The 27,910-nt window shown below is 35.0% G+C and overlaps 1 long non-coding RNA gene across 1 annotated transcript; it reads left to right on the top strand.

The window, feature by feature from the left end:
• The first annotated feature begins 1,498 nt into the window (after nucleotides 1-1,498).
• On the top strand, nucleotides 1,499-27,131 carry LOC103106426 (uncharacterized). Its single transcript, XR_008912977.1, has 3 exons — nucleotides 1,499-1,687; nucleotides 11,889-11,949; nucleotides 26,676-27,131. It is a non-coding gene; the product is annotated as an uncharacterized LOC103106426 (long non-coding RNA).
• Nucleotides 27,132-27,910: the final 779 nt, after the last annotated feature.

Raw genomic sequence — 27,910 nt, 5'->3', positions numbered from 1 at the left:
ATGTTCTTAACCTCTCATCCATGAATATGTACTTAAAAATAATAATATGATGTGATACAAAGTGAAATAATCAAAATCAGGCTAATGCCATACACAATAACAACAAATAATGTATGATGATCAACTGTGGATGAATTAACTTATCAACAAGGCAAAGATCCAGGACAACTTCATGGCATTCATTAGGAAAAAGAATATCCACTGCTATAGAAAGAACAGACAAAACCTTAAAGCAGATTGAAATGTTCTGTTCTTCACTTTATTCCTTCCATGAATTTTTCCCTTGTGTATTACGTATCTTGTTTCAAATATGATGACTTAAGACACTAGCTGTGTAATTGTGCTATTCTGGGCAAATCACTTAACCTCTGCTTGCCTCAGTTTCTTCATCTGTAAAATGAGGATAATAATAGCTCTAATCTTTCAAGATTGTTATAGGAATCAAATTACTTTAAATTTATAAATTACTTAGCATAGTACCTAGTATATAATGAGGTTCTAAATTTATGTTAGCTATTATTTGGATATATATAAATGTCTTTTTATATAGGTAATTCCTAGTAGAGGTGTTATGTATATATGTGTGTGTGTTTATATCTGTGTTTGTGTGAAATGCATATTTTGTACACTTTGTACTTTAAAACATAAAATATATAGTGACTATATATGTATATTGTGTATATATATATATATATATATATATATACACTCACATCCACTATCTGTCTCTCTGTCTCTATATAGACACTCTGATAGGCATTATATCTGTATAACAAGAAAGGAAGATAGACTATATCTATCTATATCTAGCTATCAATCTAGTAACAAACAATAATAATAATAATGATAGCTAACATTTATGTATTACTTACTATATGCTAGCCACTGTGCTAAATTGATTTATAATTATCATCTAATTTGATTGTCATTATCATCATATATGTAAAAATATATTAACACACATGCATATATTTACATACATCTATGTGTACACCCATGTCTTTGCATGTATGTGTATGTGTGTGAACACTACAAGACACTATGTTCAGCATAGAGGGAAAAAGGGAAAAAACTGCCCCTGCCCTCAGGGAACTTTCATTCTATTTGGAGTGTACAATACATATACAGGTAAAGAAATATATAATGTAAACAATGAGAAGCACTTAATATGTGCTTTTTGACTTTACTGTAATAACAGAAAGGAATTATTGATGTTTTAGTAAATATATAGGTTCCACTGCATTAAAACATGTGAAAATGATGGTGATTATGATGACATATAATTTTCACATGATTATTAAAGAATTAAGTGAGAACAGGTTGATAATAATAGCTAAAATTTATAAAGCACACATACAATTTACAATGTTCTTATCTCATTGGATAATATCGCACTTAATTGGGTTGTATAGGATGTCCCCAATTTTTATCCAAGTTTGTTTTTAGCTTAAAAACTAGACTAAAATTTTTGTGACACCCTGTTTGCCATGAAGATTAATTCCTTTCCCCAGGTACAAATTTTACTTATTAAAAAGGTAATGATGCTTTATATTTCTGAATCATCTCATAATGTACAAAATATCTTGAGAAGGATGTAGTGAAAGCATGTTCATTCTCATTTTCTTTTCATTCTAATTTATAGACACAGAAATTGGGACTCCAGCAAGTTCAATGACCAATTACCCTAGTAAGTTACATGACTAGACCCTGAATCTATTTTTAAAAGCTATATTACACTCTCTTTCCTATTACTGTATAGATTTTTTAAACTCAAATTTGTCAGGCTGGCACATTTTCTACTCTAAAGCAGCTTCATATACTCAGTGGAGGGACTTATATTTTCTAATTATTGTCCTTGATACTATATTGGATGGATAAATGCATGTTTACTTATATGCATAGATATGTGGCTCCTGAGACAAAGGTAAGCACTGATTATTCTATGCTACATGTCAAGAATTTTGCATTCACAGCAGGATGATCATCTCTTGTTCTTTTACTTCCAAGAACACTGGGCGAGTTGATATTTGCCTGACTCCTAGCAAAGAACTCTGCTAATTTGTGTCAGAATCACATTCTGAAAAGCCACCCAACAGGACTCCGTGGCAACTAGTTTCCCCTCCTGCCAAATACTTTGTCCTTTCATACAAGCCCCTGCAGATGGGGAAAATTATCATGAAACTGTCCTAGAGCTGTAAGGAAATAATTTGTAATAAAATTCTCTGCTATAAGAAGTGCCAGGTGAAGTGACCCTAATTTCCAATTTGAGTAAATGGATTTCCCCTTTGTAAGAGTCAAATGTTTCTGTCAACAATCCTGAATTTACATTATGCATATATTTGTTTCCTAGAGGTTGAAACTAAGAATCTAATTCAATATCATTTTTGATCAAGCACTAAGAAATCATTTGAAAGGAATGCTAGTATTCCTGTCTATTTGATGAAGTCTCAGTTTCTAATTTTTTCCTTTTCTAGTTAATGAAACTGAGTACCAGGGGCTTGGGATCACCCTTATGGATGCTATTAATGCTTTGCTTTGGGACCGTAAAATGCACTTCCTGCCAAAAATAATTATAAACTCCCTTATCAAGCCATTGTTTCACATTCAGTTCTATCATCTCTCTTAGACTCTGTGGCCTTGGGAAAAGTGTCTAAAAAGGGCAATGGGGATATTTTAGAGTTTAGAATCTGTGCATTTTCTTGAATTTGCTTTTGGTAGGTAGCTATGAAACTCTTCTATTCATGGATTAACTTCCCTTCCCCCCTGGAGCACTTGGTACCTAACTTTCTCTGCACAAAGATCAAGCTGTATTATTTCTGGCAGAAAGGAGCTCAGTCACTGTATTTTCTCAGCTAAGAGGTTTAGGGCTTTTTTTTAAATGCCCACATCCTGTTTTCAGATTAAGGTTGAATTGGGTCCTGGTAAAGGCTTTTGAGCTTTTTCCATCAGAGTGAAGCCCTAGATTTCTCGGGACTACAACCTCTAGGTATGTGGCATGATATTCATACTTAAAAACTAAAATAAAATAAATCTCCAAGTTCCAAAGTGGGAAAGGTAGATATTCAATACACTTCAATTCAATTTTATTTAACCACTCATTTATGAAAAGCCCTTCTGCCAGTCAATCAGTCAGTCATCAAGTTGTCAAGCCTCAATTAAAGGCTAAATATGTGCTAAGCATTATGATAGCTTCTGGAGATACAAAGAAAAGCCAAATCAGTCCCTACTCTGGAGGAATGCACTTCCAGACAGGGATAATAACATCATGAAAGTAAATAAGTGTATATATATATATATATATATATATATATATATATATATATATATATATATATATATATATATATACAGAGAGAGAGAGAGAGAGAAAGAGAAAGAGAGAGTAATCTCATAGGGGAAGACATTAGCAAGGATTTGGGACAAAAAAAGGGCTCTTGCAGAAGGTCAAATTTAGTGAGAAACAAAAGGAAAAACATTGTTGGCACATAAAAGAATAGAGATGGAGACTGAATAACAGCAAGTCAGGCCATATAGTGCTTGGAGGAAAATCCGATGTGAAGAGCATACCAAGAATGATGTGAGCTTAGGTATAATTCTTGGTTGTTCTGTAAAACACTGTCCATAAGAGGCCTATGATACAATTACAAATATCTAAACAATGAATGTTCATGAGGAAGTAACAAAATGGCCAAGTCCAGGGAGGTCATTACTATGTAAAACTATCAGATAAGGCCTCTTGTTTGAAGTTATATTTGGGATGTACTTTAAAAAATAAGTAATAATAAACATTCACAATTAAGCATTTTATGGTTTTTTCAGACATTTTCCCTACTTTCTCTCATTTGAATCACCTAAGAAATCATGTAGGTAGGCTCCATGATTATCCTCAAATGACAGAAGCTGACCCTGAAGGTCAGATATGTAAAAGTAATTTAAAATGTACTCGTTTTCAGTTTGAAAACCAGATTTCTGGAATCAGTCCTTCCTTTGGTCATGTTTCTTGTGTCTACATGACCTTCTGGTAGAGCGAAGGACTAGTAAAAGTCCAAGAGCTATGCATCAGGAAATCTCTGTGGGAAACCTGTCTAGACTCCAAAATGGGGGATCCCATTGAAATTAAGCCTGGCCAATTAGAGATGCAGGAGAAGTGATGCCATGGATCTTATAAGAGAGGGGATTGAGAGTAGTCATGCTTTTCTTTGTGGGCTGGACCTACTCTCTCTCCTGAGCAAAATCTGCTCGCCTTATCTTATCTACCTTAGCAATCTTTCCCAGTGGGGCTCAGGTTTCAGCCTATCTGGCCTACTGATCTCTAAGAAGCTGTTGCTTGGTTCTGAGGAAGCAACTGGGAACCTGGAGCAAAAGAGGCTCTGCATAGCTTGGAGACTTTTTAGTTAGACTGTCCTCTCTGTCCCTCTCTTTGTCTTCTGTCTCTGTCTCTGTCTCTGTCTGTCTGTCTGTCTTTCTCTCTCTCTCTCTCCCTCCTCCTCCTCCTCTCTCACCTCTCTTTCTCTCTTTTCCTCCCTCTCTTTCATCTCTCTCTCATTCACTTTTATTAATAAATGCCCATAATTTAATATAGAGTCCCTAAGATTAATTTAATCATTACACAGAGAAGTTGAAGGACTAATTTAAGGTTATTCCCCAGGTCTTGGTGACATTAAATATAGGAGTGTTTATTCAGTACCACTCTGTATCTCAAGGTGGCAATTCAGCAGAAAGAGAAAGATGAATGAGGGCATTTTAGTCACAGGGAATAGGATAAAGAAAAAAATATGGAATCAGAAAATTTCAGAATATATAGTGGTCCTATGACATAGAGAACATGGAAGTGATTGGTTTGCAATGAGCCTGGAATGTTTGCAACAGATTATATAGAATATTAAATTTGAGAGTACAGAATTTAGGTTTCATTCAGAAGTTGAGAGGAGTGACCAAGGGTCATAGCCCTCAACAAACAGAAGATTAATTTGTGGCTTATAGTATCAATCATGTTGAAATTGTATTGAGATTTTTCAGAAGTACCTTTGAAGTTCTTGTATATTTCCCACTGGGAATCATTTGTCATTGCTGTGAAGAATTATATATTTTTAAAGATTCATCTAATGTACTCATATTTTCCCTGTAGCCATCTGGAAAACCTTTGAAATGCATTTGTTTCACCAGCCTGTTTCTGAAAGATGTGGTATTTAGATGGGTGGCACCATTACTCCTGTCTTACTAATCTGGTAATGTTCAAGATATCAGACTCTAATCAATCAACAAATATCAATTAAATATTTACTTTGTGCCAAGCACTGTGCTGAGTCTCAGGATACAAAGAAAGGGAAAACACAATCCTTGTCCCTAAAGGAAGGTCTGGGGATTGTATAAATGGAGATTTTGAACCTTTGATTTCATTCCTCAGAAGTCCTTAATATTTCCCAAAATTCCCTATAATCTCTTCTGTGTCTTCAAGTTGGTGAGATCATGTTATTGGTATTTAACTGGTGGTAACGCCTCCCAGGCTCTTTTTTTTTTTTTGCATGATGTAGTATCAGCAGTGAGGTTGGTAAGGTGGGGAAAATTTGAGAATGGCTAACCAGCCCTGGGCACATTGTTTTTATTTTGTATCCTCTTTATTTCTTAATTTCTAATGATCTTTAATAAACCTCATAAACTATACTATTTTTATTATTAGAGATATAATTTTAGATTTTACAGTATGGGAATACAATATATACTCTCATGGGTATGAAAGATGTATACCACTTAAATAAGAGACTCTCACAAGGTGTGCCACAAAGGTTGAGGGAAGGGGGAAAACTATCTGCAGAAGGTGGAGTTGAAGTTGAATGTTGAAGAAAACCATTGAAGACCAAGGCAAAAGGGAAGAGGGAAAACCTTCCCTGCTTGAGGTACAGCTGGTGAAAAGGCATGAAGTGAGAAGATACACACTGTCAGCTATGAAAAACAACAAAAAGGCCTATCACTCTGGATCACAGTGAAAGCAGAGGGAAGTAATATGTAAGAAGACAGGAAAGGGAAAAAGGACCAGGGAGTCATAGACTACACAAGGAGTCAAAGTTATTCATTTTCTATTTCCTATCCTAAATCATTGGTTCGGATTCACAAGATTATGACATTTCTTTGGCGTCAATATACTCAGACTCAACTTTCATTGCTAGGACAAATTGCCTATTTCTCCTGACACTGTCATATTCATTAGCTACCACCATTTTCAGTTAATATTTTTCCTCCTTTACAGCAATCACTGCAGAAGCACTCGGAACCACTCTAAGTCTTTGACAGCTTAAAAGCAAACTGCTGAACGTGATTTTACACTTGATCATTAAGCAATGCCCCTGGGGGAAAACACAGGCCATTGCATATGACAATACCTAGTGAAATGTGGTTTCTGAAAGATAGCAGAACATAAGGAGTAACTGGGGGAAAAAATGTGAAATGGAACATATGTGCATTATCAGAAATGGAATATTAGTAGGCCATGAGATTATTTTCTCTTAATTTATCTCACTTCAGGAATTTTTACTATGTCCAGATCATGTACTCTCTAAGGTCAGAGCAAATTAATAGCATCAAAGATGAAAAGGGGGACATCACCTCCAAAGAAGAGGAAATTGAGGCAATCATTAAAAACTACTTTGCCCAATTATATGGCAATAAATATACCAATCTAGGTGATATGGATGAAGATTTATAAAAATATAAATTGCCTAGACTTACAGAAGAAGAAATAGAATTCTTAAATAACCCCATATCAGAAAAAGAAATCCAACAGGCCATCAAAGATCTCCCTAAGAAAAAATCCCCAGGGCCTGATGGATTCACAAGTGAATTCTATAAAACATTCAAAGAACAGCTAATTCCAATACTATACAAACTATTTGACATAATAAGCAGAGAGGGAGTTCTACCAAATTCCTTTTATGACACAAACATGGTACTGCTTCCAAAGCCAGGCAGGTCAAAAACAGAGAAAGAAAACTATAGACCAATCTCCCTAATGAATATAGATGCAAAAATCTTAAATAGGATATTAGCAAAAAGACTCCAGCAAGTGATTAGGAGGGTCATTCACTATGATCAAGTAGGATTCATACCAGGGATGCAGGGCTGTTTCAATATTAGGAAAACCATCCACATAATTGACCATATCAACAAGCAAACCAACAAAAACCACATGATTATCTCAATAGATGCAGAAAAAGCCTTTGATAAAATACAACACCCATTCCTATTAAAAACACTAGAAAACATAGGAATAGAAGAGTCGTTCCTAAAAATAATAAACAGTATATATCTAAAACCATCAGCTAACATCATCTGCAATGGGGATAAACTATATGCATTCCCATTAAGATCAGGAGTGAAACAAGGATGCCCATTATCACCTCTATTATTTACCATTGTACTAGAAACACTAGCAGTAGCAATTAGAGAAGAAAGAGAAATTGAAAGCATTAAAATAGGCAAGGAGGAGACCAAGTTATCACTCTTTGTGGATGATATGATGGTCTACTTAAAGAATCCTAGAAAATCAACCAAAAAGCTAGTTGAAATAATCAACAACTTTAGCAAAGTTGCAGGATACAAAATAAACCCACATGAGTCATCAGCATTTCTATATATTTCCAACACAGCTCAGCAGCAAGAATTAGAAAGAGAAATACCATTCAAAATCACCTTAGACAAAATAAAATACCTAGGAATCTATTGCCCGAGACAAACACAAGAACTATATGAACACAACTACAAAACACTCTCCACACAATTAAAACTAGACCTGAGCAACTGGAAAAACATTAACTGCTCATGGGTAGAACAAGCTAATATAATAAAAATGACCATGCTACCCAAACTTATCTATCTATTTAGTGCTATACCCATTGAACTTCCAAAAACTTTTTTTTACTGATTTAGAAAAAAAATAACAAAGTTCATTTGGAAGAACAAAGGATCAAGGATATCTAGGGAAATAATGAAAAAAAAATACAAAGGAAGTTGGCCTTGCAGTTCCAGATCTCAAACTCTATTATTAAGCAGTGGTCATCAAAACAATTTGGTACTGGCTAAGAGACAGAAAGGAGGATCAGTGGTATACTATTTTTTTAAGGCATCTTATTAGCTCTTTCCTTTACTTGTCAAGATTAAACTCTCATAAATCACTACTGGATCCTGTCACTTCCTCCCAAAACAAACAAACAAAAAACCCTTAAATATCTCTATATTGCTTCATAAATAAAGTCCAAACATTTAGCTTGTCATTCAAGTACCTCTGTTGCCTTTCCTTCAAGTTCTTTTTTTTTTTGCCCCAATTAAAAGGAATCCCTCAGGATACTTTATGAAAAGATGTTGCAAGGAAAAGCTCAAATCACTCATAGAACTAGGAGAGGCATATTTTTAAAGGTGTGATTTGAGTTGAATCTTGAAGGAAGCCCCAATGTCAAGAGATAACTCATGAAGTAAAGAATTTTAGAAATGAAGGACATCCAGTACAAAGGCATGGGGATTGGTGATAGAGTGCTGTGTGCAAAGAGCATCAGATAGGTTGATGTTTCTAGGATATAGAATATATTAGGAACTAAAATGTGATAAAGTTTAAAAGGTTGGAAAAGATGACTATTGAGTAGAGATTCTTGGCTAATGTTTAGCAGAAAAAATTGAGGCCATTCTCCAAAATCTCTCTTTTTTTCCTCTTCTAGTGTCTTCCCTTTGTTGATTATGTCCTATTTATCCTGTAGGTAACTTTTTTGTATGTAGTTTTTTCATGTTTTCTCTCCCATCAAACTTCAAACTTCTTTATTAAGAAGACTTAAGATGTAAAAGGGACTCTCTTTTGTATTTCTTTGCATCTTCAGCACTTAACACATTTCCTGGCACATTTTATGTGCTTAATAAATGTTTATTGACTGACTGACTAAATCAAGTGAATAGAGTATCAGCAATGCTTCAGGTGCTAATAAGTCAGCCTTTTTTCTGCATCAGGGTTATAGTAAGCATGAGGGAAAAAATGATTAGACTCTAATACTCATGTACAAGGACATCAAAATGAAGAAATATAATTCCCCTAAAAATAAAATATGATTCAGATGTTGGGAAAATATGATCTCAAGGGCATTTCTTCCAGGGCATTTTGCTGACATTTTCATTCTTCATATTATCTAGAACTATTATAAAATGAACGTCTTTGTCATAGCATCAGTCTTATCATGCAATTGAAACTGCACTTTCCAAAATACTATTGATCCTTTAATTGCCAAATATAATAACTTATTTTTCACTCTTCATGTTTCTTGAGATTTTTGCATCACTTGGCATTGCTAATCACTTTTTATTAGATACTCTCTCTTCTCTGGAATTTCATTATTCTGTCGCCTGATTCTTGCTCTATCTGACCATTCTCTTGGATCTCCTTTACTAGATATCCATCTTAGTCATGCCCCCTAAAAGTGATTGTCAGTGTTCTATCTTGAATATTCTTCCCATTTTCTATATGTTGTCTCTCTTGCTGACCAAATCAGCTCCTAGGGAAATTGAGAACCTTTTAGAGACTAAGTGCCCAAACTGCAATCTTCACACCACATGTGAGTCCCCCAACTTAACCCAGACAGGGGAGGGAGGAAGCACTCCCATTGGACTGCTGGGCAGAGGGGTGGGTGATGTGAGAAATGTTCTCTCCTTAGCCAAGCAGAGAGGGGGAAGGGAGCAACCTCCTCTGACGATGTGCTATAGGTTCACCAATACAGTTCTAGGGCTTCGATTATCTTTATGCAGAAAGTTTCTAGATTATAGGTCATCCTTAGGGTTTTTTTTTCCTTGAACGTTAGTCTCTCATCTCCAATTGCCTACTCAAATTTTTCAACTTGATGCTCCACTAACACCTCAAACTCAATATGTTCAAATGAAATACATTATCTTTCCTCCTATGAGATTTCATTTTGCCAACTTCCTTATTATGTTTATTGAAGCCAACATTGAAATGGGTTCCAAGATTAGCTACTTTACCATTCTTCATGACTATTCATCCTCACATAAGTCATAAAGCCAATTAATTGCCAAATCTTGTGGTTCTTTCTACTTTTATAATCTTTCATGTAGTCTACATCTCTTTATTCATGTAACCACCATCCCACTTCAAGCTTTCAAAATTTCTAGCCTGTCACAAGAGCCTTTTATTTGCTATTCTTCTTTCAATTCTCTTCACTTCAATCGAACCTCCACATAGCTTTCATACTGGTTTTCCTGAAGTCCTAGTCTGGTCATTTCTACACCTCCCACCTTAATACTCTTAGTAAATCTCAGTAGTTCCATATTACTTCTAATATCAAATAATTCATGACAATTGAAGAGGGATGGGAAATTTGAGAACAACTGTGGTAAGTGGGGTAGTTACTTAATCAGGGAGATGCAAAAAGATTGCCTACCAACAATGAGGCTCCCGTTGAAGTTATGTGAAAAATTTTTAGTGACTATAGCACAGTTGCATGGTTTTTTCTACTTTCACTGAAGAGTATGTATGTTGAATCAAAGGCATCGTATGGTAGGTGTGATCAAAGGTTGAAGCTTGGCAGGATACAGTTGATGATATGATAAGGGGAAAAGAGAGTTAAGAGAAAAGTACAGTATGGGGTTGAATCTCTGTAAAGGAATTGGAGGTCATAATGTGAAGAACATATTTTGATACTGGAAAATAGAAGAAGAGGTGGAATTCCAACAGGGTATGATCAGATAAGGGAATTCCATAGTTCATGAACAGGAAAATAGTGAATGTAGACAACAGAAACATCAAGGGTATGATCATCTTTGGGTGTGTCTGGGGTGGGTTGTAGGTGTCATAAGTAAATTGAGGAACAGAGAGGTATTTGAAGGAGTCAGAGTATTAATGTATGTTTAAGTACTATAGTATAAGGGCAGGTGATGGGGAGGATAGATTAAGAGTTGGATGTTAAACTCATTGAGTCAGGAAGGGAAATGTCCTGGAAGTATGTAGATAACAGATTTTTATTAGATGTTACATAAGAACTTTATGAACCTCAAAGGAGGAAAGGATAAGTGTTGATGATAGAGGAAAAACTTGGAAGTTGCAGTGGGGAGCAGAATGTATTCTACTTCCCCAAGATTGACCAGGGAGTCAACAGGAATGAAGGAAAAAACTACCATTTCTGAAAATGCAGCCAAGAAAAATAAACCATCATGAGAGAGCCAATTATCAGTGGGAAGCAAAAGATAGAAATATTGGGAAAGAAAAAAAGATTTAAGATGAAGGAAAATGTGTTGCCAGTGGAGCAAGTGTTCTAAGAAAAATAGTAAGGTATGGGTATCTTTATCTTGTAGGGCGGGTTGAAGAAAATAACATTTTGAGGTTGGGAATGGGGTTTGAATAATAATTTATCAGGGTTTTGAATCACCAAGATGGGGTGAGTTTGACCCCGGGTAAATTGTTAATCATTAAGTGAAAAATTATTCAGAGTAAGGAACTCCACGTAGGGAAGTATCTACTACTAAAGTTGATTCATCACTGACTTGCAATGTGTCTTAGTTTTCTGCAGTTTTGAGAAATTCAGTGGCATGCCCATATCACTTAATTAGTACTAGCCAGAGGTAGAAATTGAAGCCAAGTCTTCCTGACTTGAATACTGACTCACAGTCCCCTTTGCCATATAGTCTCAACCTAAAAAAAATAAAGTAATAAACAAGGATTCTGATACTTTAATTGACATTTGAGTTTGGGTTTTTACCTTTTTGTTAGGGATTCAGCTTTTGGAGTTTGGCTATTTTCCAAAAGTTTTCCTCATGCTAATTAATTAAGAACATAAATATTATTACCTTATATATCCTGGTCTCATATTGGTGATGTTGAATAATGTGTCCCCTTATTCTTTCAGGATGGCAGACTATCTATCTTCCGTATTCAACCTTGATTAGCTGTAAACAGCTGTCTGAAAGGTATGTGCAGTGTGTGACACTTAGGAATAGAAGTGCGGGGTAATAAAAATCCCTTTACGGTTTGCTGATGCTAACATTCCTCTTGATTAAGTAGGACAGCAAGGCTCCTGACTGTTCATAGTCTTGATTAATGTAGTGTCTGGGTTATCTCTTGTGCAGGTGTGGTCAAAAAAAAAAAAAGCAGAGTGAAGAATAGAAGTTGGGGAAAATAAGATGGAGAAGACATTGAAAAAGAGGGGAAGAGGGAAAGAAAAGAGGGAAAAGAGAGAAAAGGGGGAAGGAACACATTCTTTTTCAGAGGTTTTCTTAAGGCTTAATAAGATACAGATGGCTCCTTACAAGTGGCACAGTCAGAACCAGATTACTCCATGCATTTTTATCTCTCCTAAGAAGTCAAGGGCTCTATATACTGGTCATTTCTGATTAGCCAACTTCTCAATTATCAGATTACTTTCAGGCCTCTTGCCCTCAAGTAATTGAAACTACTGTATTCTGATTAGTTTTAAAGAGATCTAAGGAACTGATCTATAGAGACAGAGGTCCCTGACTTGCTAATACCTGCGCTACACTCAGTAATAGGTTAGGAAGATACAAGTGACAGGCATCTGGAATTTCTTGCTAACTGGACTGAAATACATGGCTCCTTTTCTTTTTTTTTATTCCTCAGACACCTTTCAAATGAATAGTAGGGAAGAGATCAATAAAAAGGAGAAAAAGGAAAAGAAAACAAGGGTCTTTGATAAATTCTAAACTTTCTTTTTGTATATTTTGACTCTTTTGAAAATGAACAACTGAAAAGATACAAGTGAGGATGTATAGCATATCCAAAGAATTTGACTATGCCTTCACTGCTGCAGAACCAACAGCATAAGGATGAATTAGAAATAATGATGATGGACATAACTATATAAAACCATAGATCTAGAACTTGAAGGTATAGGCCTCCTTGGAGGCCATTGATATATGAATAAATGAATGAATGAATGAAAATAATTTAAGTACTTAATCTACACAAAGAAAAGTGCTAAATCTTGAGAATAGAAATATAAAATTAGTATAATCTCTCCTCTCAAAAACTCAGGATCTACCCCCAAAGAGATAATAAGGAAAAAGAGTTGTACAAGAACATTCATAGCTGCACTCTTTGTGGTAGCAAAAACTTGCAAAATGAGGGGATGCCCTTCAGTTGGGGAATGGCTGAAGAAATTGTGGTATATGTTGGTGATGGAATATTACTGTGCTCAAAGAAATAATGAACTGGAAGAATTTCATGTGAATGGGAACTACCTCCAGGAACTGATCCAGAGTGAAAGGAGCAGAACCAGAACATTGTACACAGAAACTGATACACTGTGGTACAATCGAATGTAATGGACTTCTCTACTAATAGCAATTCAATGACCCAGAACAATTTGGAGGGGCTTATGAGAAAGAACACTATCCATACCCAGAGGAAGAATGGTGGGAGTAGAAACACAGAAGAAAAACAACTACTTGATGACATGAGTTGATGGGGATATGATTGGGGATGTAGACTCTAAATGATCACCCTAGTACAAATATCAATAATATAGAAATAGGTCTTGATCTTACACATGTAAAACCCAGTGGAATTGCATGTCAGCTATGGGAGGGGATTGGTGGGTAGGGAGGGAAAGAACATGACTCTAGTAACCACGGAAAAATATTCTAAATTAACTAAGTAATAAAATATAAAATAAAATAAAATAAAATAAAAACTCAGGATCTAATCAGGGAGACAAAACACATAGATATAAGTCTGTTGGAAAGGTTCTGGAGTCTTTACAGTGAAGTAGCAAAGAAGAGAGTACTGTATCTTCTTTAGTGTGCTTTCTTTTTATAAGCCTACACACTTTCTTATGTTGAACCATTTAATAATTTCTCATTTTACAGTTTAAGAAACTGAGGCTTATTCAAATTCACATATATATTAAACATCAGATGTGACATTTGAACCTCATATCTTGGAGTCCAGAGCTAGTGGATTTTCCTCTGTACTTCATTGGCTCCCTTAATAACAATAATTATAATATATGTGTATATGTATATTTAAGTATTAATAACTAATAAACTGATGAAATAGTAAAATTATATTGATTATAATAATAACTTTGTAAACAAGTTTTCTTCACTTAAAATTTTGTGTTCTTTGGACCTAGCAGAGCTTCTTAAATGCTTTCAGATCAGAAATTCTAACACAATAAAAATGGTCATTCAAGAGACACTGTTGTAATAATGTGTACATGTTTAGCTACAACTTACAGGGAGACTTAACATCAGTGGATCCTTAAACAGATAAATAACATATCTTCTCTGAGAAGAAACCCTTTATTATGCATCGTATACTAAACTAATCAGCTCTCCAACATCAAGGAGAAGTATATAGGGATAGATATGCAGCTACTGGCAATGGAAATAGTCTTGGAACTATAGTACCAGGCAATTTGGTGCTTCTTATATCCCTTGTAGCAGATCATAAAGTCTTTCATCACTTTAAGAAAGTCTGCTCCTCCCGAATTTTCCACTACTTAATTTGGTGTAGGTGCGTACATTCCACACCTGCAATCACCTTGGGAAGTTGTGGTAATATTGAGCCTTGTGAATCATTTTTGTAAGCTCTGCCACTTTTTTGTGATGACAAATTATTGGAAATTGAGAGGATGCCCATCTGTTGGGGAATGGCTAAACAAGTTCTATTATATGATTGTGATGAAATATTATTGTGCAATAAAAAATGAAGAGGTGGATGCTTTCAGAAAACCTAGGAACACTTATATGAACTAATGCAAAATGAAGTGGGCAGAACAGGGAGAGTATTGGACAACATAAGAGCAATATTGTAACAATGATCAATTGTGAAAGACTTAGCTATTCTGATCAATGAAATGTTCCCAGGCAATTTCAAAGAACTCATGATGAAAAATGTTATCTACCTCCAGAGAGAGAATTTATGTACTAGGAACACAGACTAAAGCATTTTTCATTTTATTTAATTTTTCTTTAGCAACCTGTATGCAAATCTGTTTAACATGTCTTTACATGTATTATGGGTTTTGTATTGCTTCTCTTCTTAGTGATTAGGGTAGTGGCTGAAAGGAGAGAGAAAATTTGGAATAAAAAATACAAATGAGTGTTAAAATTAAAAAAAGAAAGCTATTCCAGTGGTGAGCTGCTAAATACTTACTCTGCTCTCTTGCCCTCACCAAAGAAATACACAACACACTTTTAAAGTTAAATCTACATTATTAATATTTTCTTTGCTAGTTTCTTAAGCGTAGAGAGTCAATTTAACAGTCAATCAAGCCCTAATTTCTGATGTTTAATAACTTATGAAGTGCAAATGCTCACATTGAAAAACTAAAAACTGGCTTTCCAGAGCTAGTTTCAAAGCACATATCTGGGCTTCCCTATCTCTCTTTGCCAGGTTGCTGTGTAGTTCCTCTAAGTTACTGAGGCAATCACAGTTTATATCTTTGTTACTTTTTCTTTTAAATACTTAGTTCCAAATTTTTTCTTCTCCCACTCCTTGATATAGTAACCAATCTGATATAAATTTCACATGTGCAATTATATAAAATATTTGTACATAGTAATATTATGGAAAGAATCTCAACACTTCCACCCCAAAGAATAAAAAACACCTTAAACATATTATGCTTTTATCTGAATTTGACTCCATTGGTTCATTCTCTGGAGGCAAATGAAATTTTTTATCATAAATATTTGGGATTATTTAATAGATGGTGGAATGGGGAAGATGGATAATAAGGGGAAAGGATGGTTAAGAAATGATAGTCTTCCCCCTTCTAAGGCTGTCCCCAGCTTTGCTCTGCTAGATTCTGAGAAGGATCTATTTGGAGAGATTATGGTGGTTATCTCTCTCTGTCTTTGGAGAGAGAAAGTCACCTCACCTCTCTGCCCCCTCACTCTCAAGTTTCTCTTTAAAATTACTTGAATCAGTTCTTGAATTCTTTCTTAACTACAATCTATTGAAAGGAAACAAAAGGGTACAGGGCAGAATGAGAAAAGGATTTTTTTTTGTATTCAGAAAAGGAAAGAGGGGAAAGGGGTCTCTTTCTAGCTAATATCCTCCCCCCCCCCAAAGTCAAGCAGATCAAGTTTGGTTCTCCTGACCCACTTAGGGTCAGGATGATGAGGAATCTGATTCTTGTCTACACAATAAATGTCCTCAAGCTCAGATTTAAGGAAGTCAATGGAAACTCTTCTTGTTTGGACAGCTTATATTCCCAAAGTCTTGTCTAATAGATTTATCTTCTGGTGGGATCGGTGTCAGGAAATTCACAAAGAGATCACCAGATCAAGAAAGCTCAGTTGGAGCTACCTGCCTGGTCTATGGTGCCAGGCAGAAGTCAACTCTCAACTGTAGCTGGGTCAGCTCAGATCTTCTCCCCAAAGTTCTGAATTCCTTTTCCTGCCCATCTCCCGCTGCTGTGGAATTTTGCAGCTCTCTCCTTTTTTATTTCTCTTCATGGTGTCAAACCTTCTCTCACATCTGAAATTGTTCATCTTAAGTCTTTGGGATTGTCTTGGTCACTGTATTGCTGACAATAACAAGGTCATTCATACTTGTTTATCAAACAATATTGTCCTTACTGTGTACAATTTTCTTCTGCTTCTTCTTACTTCATTTTGCATTAGTTCATGTGAGCTTTAACAAGTTTTTCTGAAATCATCCTACTCTTCCTCTTGTACATGCCAGTTAAATATGTGTACATGTTAGCAATTATGCCTTTCCTGGTCTGGGATGTCACTCTTACTCTCTTACTCTCTCTCTCTCTCTCTTTCTCTCTCTCTCTCTCTCTCTCTCTCTCTCTCTCTCTCTCTCTCTCTCTCTCTCTCTCTAATGAAGGGCTAGTTCTAATTAGTTCCTAATTATTATTACATAGGGTTTTTTATTATTTCATTTATAATTACATTGATTTCATGTAAATGTTCATTATAACAATAGCTATGATTATAATTGCCATTTATATAGTGCTTACTATATGCTCAGCACTACTGTAGAGAAGCAATGCATTCAAATTTAAATAAAATTGTAACCTATATACCCAATGCCTCTGGACTTACACAATTTGAATTTTGTTCTCAGAGAATTTTCAAGTACTCTCACACATACTGATGGCAGTGACTCTATATCAAGATATTTTAATATATTCAGGGTAGATTCCCTGTCTTCATTTTCCCAGCTATCATTAGAAAACATAAACAGCTCCCATTCAAGCACTTAAGATCCAAATGTATATGGATTTTAGAATATCCATTATTCAATACCATAGTAAATGCAAAAGATACAAACTAGTCTTAGAAACACATAATAGAAATAGCCAATTATCTCCTAGAAGAAAACTAAACTTGTAGTTAAGGTTGAGGCAAAACCTTGACATTTTAGTGAAATCCTTTTTCCTCCCAAAATTTCATTTTCTTTACCTCATCTCTCATCTCCTTTGCCTCATCTTTCATCCTCTTTACCTCATCTTTCATTGCCTTTGCCTCATTTTCAAGCTGGTTGATTTTGGCTTTCAAGACACTATTTTCTGTTTCCAGATGACTTATCTTAGTTTTTAGGTTCTTTTCCCAATTGTCTTCAGCCTCTCTTAATTGTGTTTTGAATTGCATTTTGAGTTCTTCTAAAGCCTGTATCCAATTTGCTGAGATTTCTATTTGATTGCTTAATGTTCCCTCCTCCTTCTCTGTTCTGTTTGCTCTTTGTTCATTGCCTGTATAGAATCTGTCGATTGTAATTTCTGTTTTCTTTTTTTGTTGTTTGCTCATATTTAACCCTTCTTTGCTTCCTGCAGTTGTCTGTGCTTTTGCTCCTCTCATTTATTTTTTTGGTTTTGGGGCTTTCTATCTGTCTCCCCTCTTCGAGCTTTGTCAGAAGATCTCTCAGTGCAGTTTGTGAGGAAGGGGTGTTGGAGCTTGAGCTTCCCTGTCCTCTGGAGGCTTTGATTGGATTAAAGTCCAGCAGTCTGTGGGGGAGGGGTGTTGGAGATTGAAATTCCATGACCTCTGAAGACTTTTGAAGGGATTAAGTTCAGCTGGGTTGGGCTGGATGTGCCCTGAGGCTAAAATCTCCTGTAAGGCTGGAGCAATATGGAGGGTCTCCAGAGTTGTGACCAGGCTGCCTGTTCTGTGCTCCCTCTCTAGCTCCTTCCCCACAGCATGTGTTTGACTCTCTGAGCCTGGCACAGCCCTGCCCGCAAGGCAATTCCTCCAGACTAGTGCCTTTGCCCGCCCAGAGGTTCCCACTGCCACTGGAGGCTTAGTGCTCTAGGTGGGGGAGGGGTCCTGGGACCTTCCTTCTTCCTTCCCCTTAAACCCAAGTGTTCCCGAATTTCAGCTTTTGGGGGGTGGGGGTACCTTTTGAATTGAGTCCAGCAGGAGCGTTCCTTGGCTCTGTCTTGTTGTTAGGTTTGATTTTCAGTCCCCTAGGAGCATTTAGTTTGTAATTGGTAAGGAAGGGTTTTCAGAGGTCTGAATTTTTTGCTGCCTCTATGCTGCCATCTTGACTCCACCTCCCTTCCCAAACTTTCATAAACAGCTTCCTAAAAGAGTGGTAACATCACCCTGAGCTTTAGGCTCCCCTGGAAAGAATATTTAATCTGAGAGATGTTGAACAAGAAATTCTACTTCCCATTGGATCCATTCTGCCTGAGTAACTAAGAAACTCCATGGTTTCCTTTTCTAAGTACGAAACTACACAGGAAACATATGTATAATCTTCATTCACCAAGGAGCATGTTGCTTCAGGAAATCACTGGTTTCTGGAATGGATGATCCCAGATTTTTCAGTTCCCTCTTTCTATCCTTGCTATGGCCAGTGTGATTATAAGAGGTGAGGAGACTTTTAAAAACTAGAATTCAGTTGATGAATATACATAATAAAATGTAAAGGTAATAGCCTTCCTCTTTAAATTCTTGAGGAAAATTTCATCATTCAGAACTAGCAACATTCAGAGCTAAAAATAACCTTTAAAGTTGAGAGTACAATAACTGAACACCGAGGTTAAAAGAGTTTAAATGATTTTTCTCAGGCCACAAAACTATTAATGAATGAGCTAAAACTTGAATCCAGGTCCTTGACTATATCTATACTGATGGCAACACTCTTGAATGCAATCTTTCATTTTTTTTTCCTTTCTGAAATGAGAAAAGAAAATAGGATTAGGGATTTTGGATAGAGAATATACATTGAAAGTCACCTTCATATTTTTGTATCAAAGTCAAATCTTAAAAAAAAAAAATCCTCTTTCCTTTTATAGGTTTCTGGAGGAAGATTCTTAGTTGTCATTCATTAACTAGTGGGGCAGTCAGTGGCTCCATGCACATTAACTACAGGAAAGCAGGTGGTGAGATGGTATAGCAATTAGAATGGAAAAGAAAAAAATGACATTCTATCTTGAAGCATCAATTAAGTTTATTGTTTTGAATAAATGGACAGCCCCCAAAAAGATTAACATGAGCTCTCATAGCTCATTGAAATGATGCTGCTATGCAATCAGAAAGCCTGACAAATAAAAACAATAACCATGGACGTAGTTTGCAAAAGCAGCAAATGCATTGATTTCTTCCCTGCTGTAGTACTCACCACTGAATGTGATAATGCGACATGCTATTAAAGCTTATTCTTTTATGGGTTTCCATCTTATTTAAATTTAGCCGCTCGTCTTCTATTTAGTGAAGAATCATGTCAGCATTACTCTTCCCTGCCTGAGATTAGTCCACGTATCATGTATTTATTATCCATCTGTATTTGTCTCTCTGTCTGTCTTTTGAAAATGACAATTTATTTTTGAACATGTACCAATATTTAACCACTGAACCCTTTAATTACTTACATTGCTGACAAGTGGAACATATTCAAATACTGAGGAAGTTTGCTCAGTACATGAAGCCTAAATTGAAATAGTAAATGATTGAAACTTCCCTAGCAGTGATGCTGCCAAATTGAGACAACATGAGGTCTCAAAGCCTATGTATAAATGCCCATGCAGGAGGGTATTTCTACACACAGAGTATTAAAATAACAAACAGAATTATAATATACGTGCATATATTTGTGTGTCTGTATGTGAAGAACCCAATTTCTAATTTCTAAGAATAGGCTAAGATTCACATCTTTTCACTTAACATACTCAGATCAATATAATGACCAACCACATTCCAGAGGATTCATGATAAAACACGCTACACTTCTCTTGTCAAAGAGGAAGACTTAGTTTACTAATTGGGACATACATACACACACTCTATGTTTGACATGGCTAATGTGGGAATTTCTTTGGATTTGATTGTGCATATTTGCTACAAATATTTTGTTGTTTTGCCAAAGAGGTAGGTGAGTGGGAAAAAGGGGGCATTAAAACCTTTTTTTAACTTACAGAATAAAATCATTAGCTCTTCCTCTTTCTAATCCTCTATTCCATGTTTTTAATTTCAAATCATGGGCATTCTGATATTCCAAATAGCCAGATATAAGTATTTTTGATACATCTTTATTTTATCTAAAATTTTAAGCAAAAAATATTACTAGAATCCAAATTGGTCACAGGAATTTCTTGTTTGTTTCCCCAAACATCAGTATTTCAAAGAACATAAATTAACTAAGAAGCTTCATTGAGAACTTAGAATTTGCTAAATATTATCCTAAATACTAGTAATACAAATAGAAAATTAACAATGTCTGTGCTCATATTCTTATTGGGGTAAATAAGACAACTAGGAGCACTCAGCTCCAAGGCATTTGGAGAGGTTCAGTGGTCCTTAGGGTATAATAGCAAAGAAATCTTTAATGCTGTTCCAGTTGAGGAAACCCTTTTTATTTCTGATGTATCATTTGGCAAATGAAGGAGTTTTGGGAAAGAAAACTTGCTTTTCTGGTTATTTAGTGTCTGTGCCTATTGAAAATACAGAGACTACAGATCTCACAGAGGTACTTATTGAGTTAGCATCCTACAGGTGATTAAATTAAATCTTATCAATAGGAGTCAAGGTGCATTTTCTGGTAACTGTTGGCAATTCATCAGAGGAAGTTGGATATTTTGGGACAGTGGTCATTTCTATGTAGATCTAAGTTTGACAATAGAGTTCAGATGGGTTATTGATTGTTGAATTTCAAGGTAATATTTGAGGTTCTCAAGTTAGCACATTTCTCTACTTTTTTTGAAGCAAAACATGGAGGTTCCACAGCTTCCACTAAACTAATCCTGCTTTGGATTCATCATTGCTATGTATAAAAGCACCCATTTAAGAATTGTTTTGGTCCTCAAAAGATTCAACTTGACATTGCCCCATCTTTGCTTTAGTGTGAAAATTAATGTGAAGTTTTTAAAACATATATTAAATGTTTTTGTGGTTTCATTTTATTCTATGTATCCAAATTAATTACCCAAGGAATGCTTTTAATTCCATATTCCATTTCTTTGCCTTTTTTTCTTTTCCAGCAGGTATTTACTAAATGCCTAGTATAATTACAACACTAACACAGAACTTTGCTATAATGAAAAATTCCAGATCATCTTCATAATTCTTATTTTAGCATTCCCAAGATCAATGTTCTCATCCTTACACTATGCCTTCAAGAGAGGTTTAGGAGTAATTAAGAATAAAAATGGTTGAACATATGGTGAATATGTGAGAGAGGAGTGGGTTAAGCTTGTATAACTGGTAGGGTGGGTATGTCTTCAATAGAAATAAGAAAGACTGTCATTTTTAAGGGAAAAATAATGGTTTCTGTTTTAGAAAGTTTGACTTAGTTGTGTCTACAGGAAATCAAAATGGAGGTCCCAGCAGATAATTTATAGTGTTGAACTAGTCCCCAAGAGAGTGATAAAGTTTAAATGAAATAATAGTGTCCAGGGTCACATGACCTGGTCAAAACTACTCAATATGTCCATTTTAATAACATGTGCATAGACATTATGATTAAAACATAGCTGATAAGATCACAATTAGAAAAATATGTAAAGAAAAGAGGGTAGGGCTCAGGCCAGAGCCATGAGTACATGAGCCATGGGCATACTATATGCCCAAGGGGGAATGTACAGATGATAGTCCAACAAAGGATTATATCATTATGGCTTTAGAATTGGAAAAGTCTTTAGAAGTCATGAAGTCCAACACTTCTTGTTCTACAAATGAGGGAACTGAGATTTTTTTTTTAAATGTTAAATGAATTACCAAGGCTTTCCATGTGGAGACACTGAGAAGGAATGTAAAACACAAATGAGGAGACACAGGAAAAAGAAATTTCTTGAAAAACAAACAATGTGGTTATTCTAGAGAAAGGGTTGATCATTTATATCTAATGCTATAAAGAGGTCAAGAAAGATGATACTAACAAAAGATCTTCAGGTTTATCAGTTGAGAGACTTAGAGTAACTTTGGAGAGAAAAGTTTTAATTAAGTGATGATGAGAGAAAGATTATAAATAACATGGACAATGAGAAAGTGAAGAAAATGAGTGAAGATAAATTTTTTCCCTTTAATTTTTTGACTATGAAAAAGAGGAGAGTAACAGCTTGAGCAGATAGTAGCAATGAGTGGAGAGTTGTTGTTGTATATGCATTTGTGTATTTAAGATGCTGAATAACTGAAAATATTTTCTGGCAACTGAAAAGGATTTGGTGGAAAAAGAGGGACTGATGATTAGAACAAATGTCATGGATGAGTGAAGGATTAAGTTCAAGGAAGAAATGGTATGAGACGAATGAAGGACAAAATCTGAAGGTGTAAAATATATTAAGAGACGATGGAGGCAAAAACAAGAAGAGTCAAAGGTATTTAGATGCCTCTGGGGCAGGTGAATGGATAATGAAACAAAATTAGAGACATAAAATATTTCAAATATATCTAGAGTTTTCTTTGAATGACAAATATATAGACCTTTATTAGGATCCAGACTTTCTAGTCATTGTAATTTAGTGAGACCTATAATAGCTTTTTCTCTATTTAGCATGATACAAAACACTTTTGGATTAGAACATTGTAGACCTCTAAACTTTTTCTGAATTTGGGGAAAATTATGTTAAGGTCAAGTGTTATAAGTATCAGTGGGAGTCTTCCAAGCCAACACAACAATCTGTAGAGTGCAACCATCAGCTAGTTAACATTAGCTATTTGACTCCACTTACCCTTATCCATTTCTATGAAAATATCTACTGATTCAAATTTGGGATATTAATGCAATGTATGTAGAGATGTAAACTGAACAAACCACTCTGGAGAATGCTTTAATCATGTCCAACGGTATAAAAAACAGTGCATATCCTTTGACCCAGCAATACTACTATTAGGTCTTTTTTCCAAAGAGATAAAAAGGGAAAAGAATCTGTTGGTACAAAAATATATAGTAGATCTTTGTGATGGCAAAAAATTGGAAGTTAAAAGCATGTTCATCATTTTGGGAATGCTGAAATAGTCCTGGCATAAAAGGGAATTATTTGTTCTCTTTGAGTTTACACTTGTGAAATTGAATCCTTTATTCCCTTTGTCCATTTTGAGTTAACACTTTGGTTAACAATAACATAAGCACCCCTACTTAGTACCTCACCAAACTGTGAAGACAGAATTAACTCTCTTCTGTCTACTTTTGAATTGAATCAACAAAAGCTTGAACAACTGACTTAGCACTAGATGGAGGAACTCTCCACCCTTTCAACTCAATCAGCCAGGAAATGAGAATTCACATCTCAGTCAGCCAGGAATCAGTGAACTCTTTTGATGAGTATTCACTTCTCCAGAAGGTGAGAAGTGGTTCCCACAAACACTGCCCCCTGGGCTGTGCTGGGCAATTTGGAAGCTGTGATTGACCCATGTGAAAAGGGGAAGGAATAAAAAGCCACTATAAAAGGCCCTGAATTTCTGGGGCTCAGAAAGTCTACTTCAAGAAGGAAGTCAGCTTCAAGAAGAAAGTCAGCTTAAGGACGAAAGTAGGCCTCAGGAGTAACCTTCAACTCGAATCCTAGTCTTGACCTGCCTCTTTGAGGGACCTTGGGTGAATGGATAGCTAACTTTCCCTTCTTGTCTTCTGGAGAGAGTTTAATTCTGGTTGAAAGTTAACAAATCCTGGCTGAGTCGAGCACTGGAGCAATATTTAGTTAGATAGGTTAATGTCTTCTCTATCCTTTTGTACTTCTCTGCTTTTACTCTTTCTACCTCTTTTGGAAATAAAAGCTATTAAAGTCATTTCAACTTTGAGTAATAATACTTTGAATCAATGACCACCATTATTATTTATATTTTTCATATATTTTATTGAAATCATTAAAATTTAATTCTTACAGTGGTATGATAGTGATGAAATACCACCATATGAAATAATGAGCAGAATGCTTTCACAAAAATCTACAGTCAAGTAATTAAAACCAAGACAACAGTATATGCATTAATAGCAATATTGTATGATTATCAATTATGAATGATTATTTATCCTAAGAAATACAAAGATCCAGAACATTCTCAACCAGAGAAGGAACTGATGGAGTCTGAATAAAGACAAAAGAATACTTTTAAAAAATAATCTTTTTTTCTTTTTTATCTGTGTTTTTTCTCACAATATGACTAATATGGAAATATGTTTGGAATGACTCCCACATGTCATTTATATGAAATAACTTGCCAGTTCGAGGAGGAGGGAATATAGATAGGTAGGGAGGGACTTTGGAACACAAAACTTTAAAAAAAAACTAGTTAAAATTACTTTTACATGTTTTACATGAATGAAAAATATTTGAAAATGTAAAAGAAAGCAAAGTAAAATAGGAAGAGTTCTATCATCAAAAATCACCTTCCCCAATTTTCCCTCTGTTTTATTGACTTGCCTGTCATAAGCATTTTTATTGATCCCTAGCAAGAATTAATTAAATTTTTTTTCTCTCAGTTCTTCCACATCTTAGAACAGTGGTTCTTCAACTTGAGTGCTCAGATCTCTTGATTTGAAAAGGTGCAGGAATTTGGATTTAAGAACATATATTAAGAAATAAATTTTTACTAACCTCCAATTGAAATTTATATCCTTTGAACCTGAAATTTAAGTGACAACTCATTATTCTTAGAAGTGCTGTATAGTCTTTCACCTGATGTTATATAATTGAAAATCTGTTATCATAAAAAAAGAACTACATTTCCCAGGAGCCCACTGACTTCCTGTCATTATGTACTTCCTGTAGAAAGGGGATCAATATTGAGTGTGTGGTCCTGCTCGCTTTCTTGGGTGTGCAGCAAGCCTGGTGATGGTGGTGAGCGGGAATTTTGAAATGGCTAATCAGCTATTGTAATGTGGTTTTTATTTTGTATCCTCTTTATTCCTTGATTTCTAATGATAATTAATAAATCTCCTAAAATTTATAATTTTTATTATTGAGGTTTAAATTTAATTTTTACAATGTTAAACAATAATGTTATACACAAAAAATTAATAAATCCACCTGTAAAGGAATGAACAACCTTTTCAGATCCTAGGTGCTAAAACTTACTTGTTTTATTTATTGTTTTCTATCAATATTTGCCAATTCTTTCAACCACATGTTCCAACCTGCTTGAGTGGAAATAATCTTTTTATACCGTGGGGTTGACTTATGCTTAAATTACTTTTTTGTCCTGCAGCAACAAAAACTATAATATCCCTAACAGTTATTGATGTGTGCTCTTTCAGAACTGTATTTTTACATATTTCTTTGGATTAATTTTTGCTTTCAAAATACCGTACAGAATTGCACAATAACAATAATATAACATGATCAACTGTGACTTAACTATTGTTTATCAATGTAAAGATCCAAAAAGGCTATCTACAACTATAATAGGACCTGATTGAGTATAAAATCAGATGGAAGAATACCGTTCTTGACTTTATTTCTTCCATGATTTTTTTTTCTATTTTAAGTAATAATTTGTCAACATATGTGTCTTATATGATAACACATGCACAACTTATATCATATTACCTATTATCTTGTGGAATAGGGACAGATGGAAAGAAGGGAAAGAACATGGGTTGCAAAATATCAGAAAATTATTATTAAAAATTGGATTTACATATAAAAATAACAAATAAAAGCAATCAAAAGCATGAGATGTTTTTTCAAACATATGTGCATGGTATAAAATGTCTCATTTAACTAAAAATAAATCAGAATATATGGATAATAGTGGATAAAATGAATAGTTTACTGTTATGGATTGAATGTGTGAACCAGACTCAGGGAGTTCACAGTTTGAATACTGCTAACACATACTAGCTAGTGTGGAAAGGAAACAAGACTGACAGTTTGTGGGGGAAGGGGGCATCTCCCTCCCTTGCCTCACCAAGCAATGTTCCCTCTCTCCCCTTAACTCCTCCTTACCCTCATACAAACCTCCCATTATCCCCCATTTTTCCAATAATCCTATTTCCTTTCCCAATAAAATATAACACTAGTCATCCTTGGGAAGTCACTCTTTCAGCTTCATCTCTAAAATGTAGGTAATGATAGCACATACTTTTCAAGGTTATTGGGAGTATCAAGTGAGGCCACATATGTAAAGAACTTTCCAAACTTTTTAGCATTATATAAATACTAGCTGTTATTATTATGTATATTGTTGTTGTTCACTTGCTTCTGACTCATGCAACCTCATTTTGGGGTTTTCTTGGCAAAGATATTAAAATGATTTTCCATTTCCTTCTTTAACTCATTTTGAAGATGAAGAAATGAAGCAAACCTGGTTAAGTGATGTGCCCAGGTTGACACAGCTAGTGAGTTGTTGAAGCATGATTTTAGCTTATGAAAATGAATCATCCTAATTCTAAACCCAGGGTTCAATTCACTGTGACACCTAGCTATTCTATTATATATGTGGTAAGTAGCAATTCTTATACCAAACCCAGGAATCCTTTTATTATATTTTTTATATCTCCCTAAAACATTTATTTTACTTTTGAGTGAGCATATAGCAGCAGTGTATGAAAGGTTGTGGAATTAGTGCCATGTTATAGGTGAGATGTTAGGAATTATATTTTCTAAATTTTTATATATGTTATAATTACTCACCTTATAAAGTTTGGTACAATATCAAAATATAGCAGAAAAAAATTCAGTACCTCAGTCCTTCAATTAACTTGTGTTCTGACAGGTGTGCCATATCTTTGCACCCTATGCCTTCTCATATTATGTAATAATTCTTTTTGTCCTTCAATACAGACTCCATAATGGATTTACCCAATGCACTTGAGGTTGTCTATCAGAACTCTATATTCTATGGATAGCAATACATAGCGTTAACCATATATTTGATATCCATCCATTTCTTTATATGACCAAACATTATTTTTATGATCATACATGTCCTCTGTGATTTTTTGCCACTATTTCTATACTCTTGTAGTTGAAGGAGGAATAACCTGGACCCATATAGACTGCTGGCCTTTGGAGTCTTTATTTATGTCCTAAGATACAAGTCATCATTAGGAATAGGCAGTAGACTATCTACAACCATCCAGCATTGTTCCAATGCCCTTTGGGTCAGACACAATTTTTATTCTTCTAAGATCATGGTGTTCTAGTGAAAAATAAAGCTGGGTAATATGAGTTCAGTAAATTGGACAGAACTGAAATTTATTGTCTTTCTGATTCACTACCTGTCATGTCTTTGGTCATCAGGGAATCACAAACAGTATTCCTGATGCTCATGCACTATTCAAACAGGCCCTGGTGAATTGGATACCATATTTTGATTTGGTCCAATTTGTGTGAATTCGTAGAGATATAGCTTGATAACTTTAAAATAAAAAAATGGATTTTTTATTACATCAATTTCTTTCTACACTTTTTGGTAAGACTTGGTTCTCAAAAGTCTCAGAAGTAAATATTTCATTTGAATCTCTAAGTTTTTTGTTTGTTTTGCTTTTGGGGTTAAGGGGAATGTGAATTAGTTGTTT

Source organism: Monodelphis domestica, chromosome 6 (genome assembly GCF_027887165.1).
Source record: "Monodelphis domestica isolate mMonDom1 chromosome 6, mMonDom1.pri, whole genome shotgun sequence".
Lineage (NCBI taxonomy): Eukaryota > Metazoa > Chordata > Mammalia > Didelphimorphia > Didelphidae > Monodelphis > Monodelphis domestica.
Note: the sequence above shows the minus strand (reverse complement) of the source record. Positions and strands in the feature narration are given on the sequence as shown.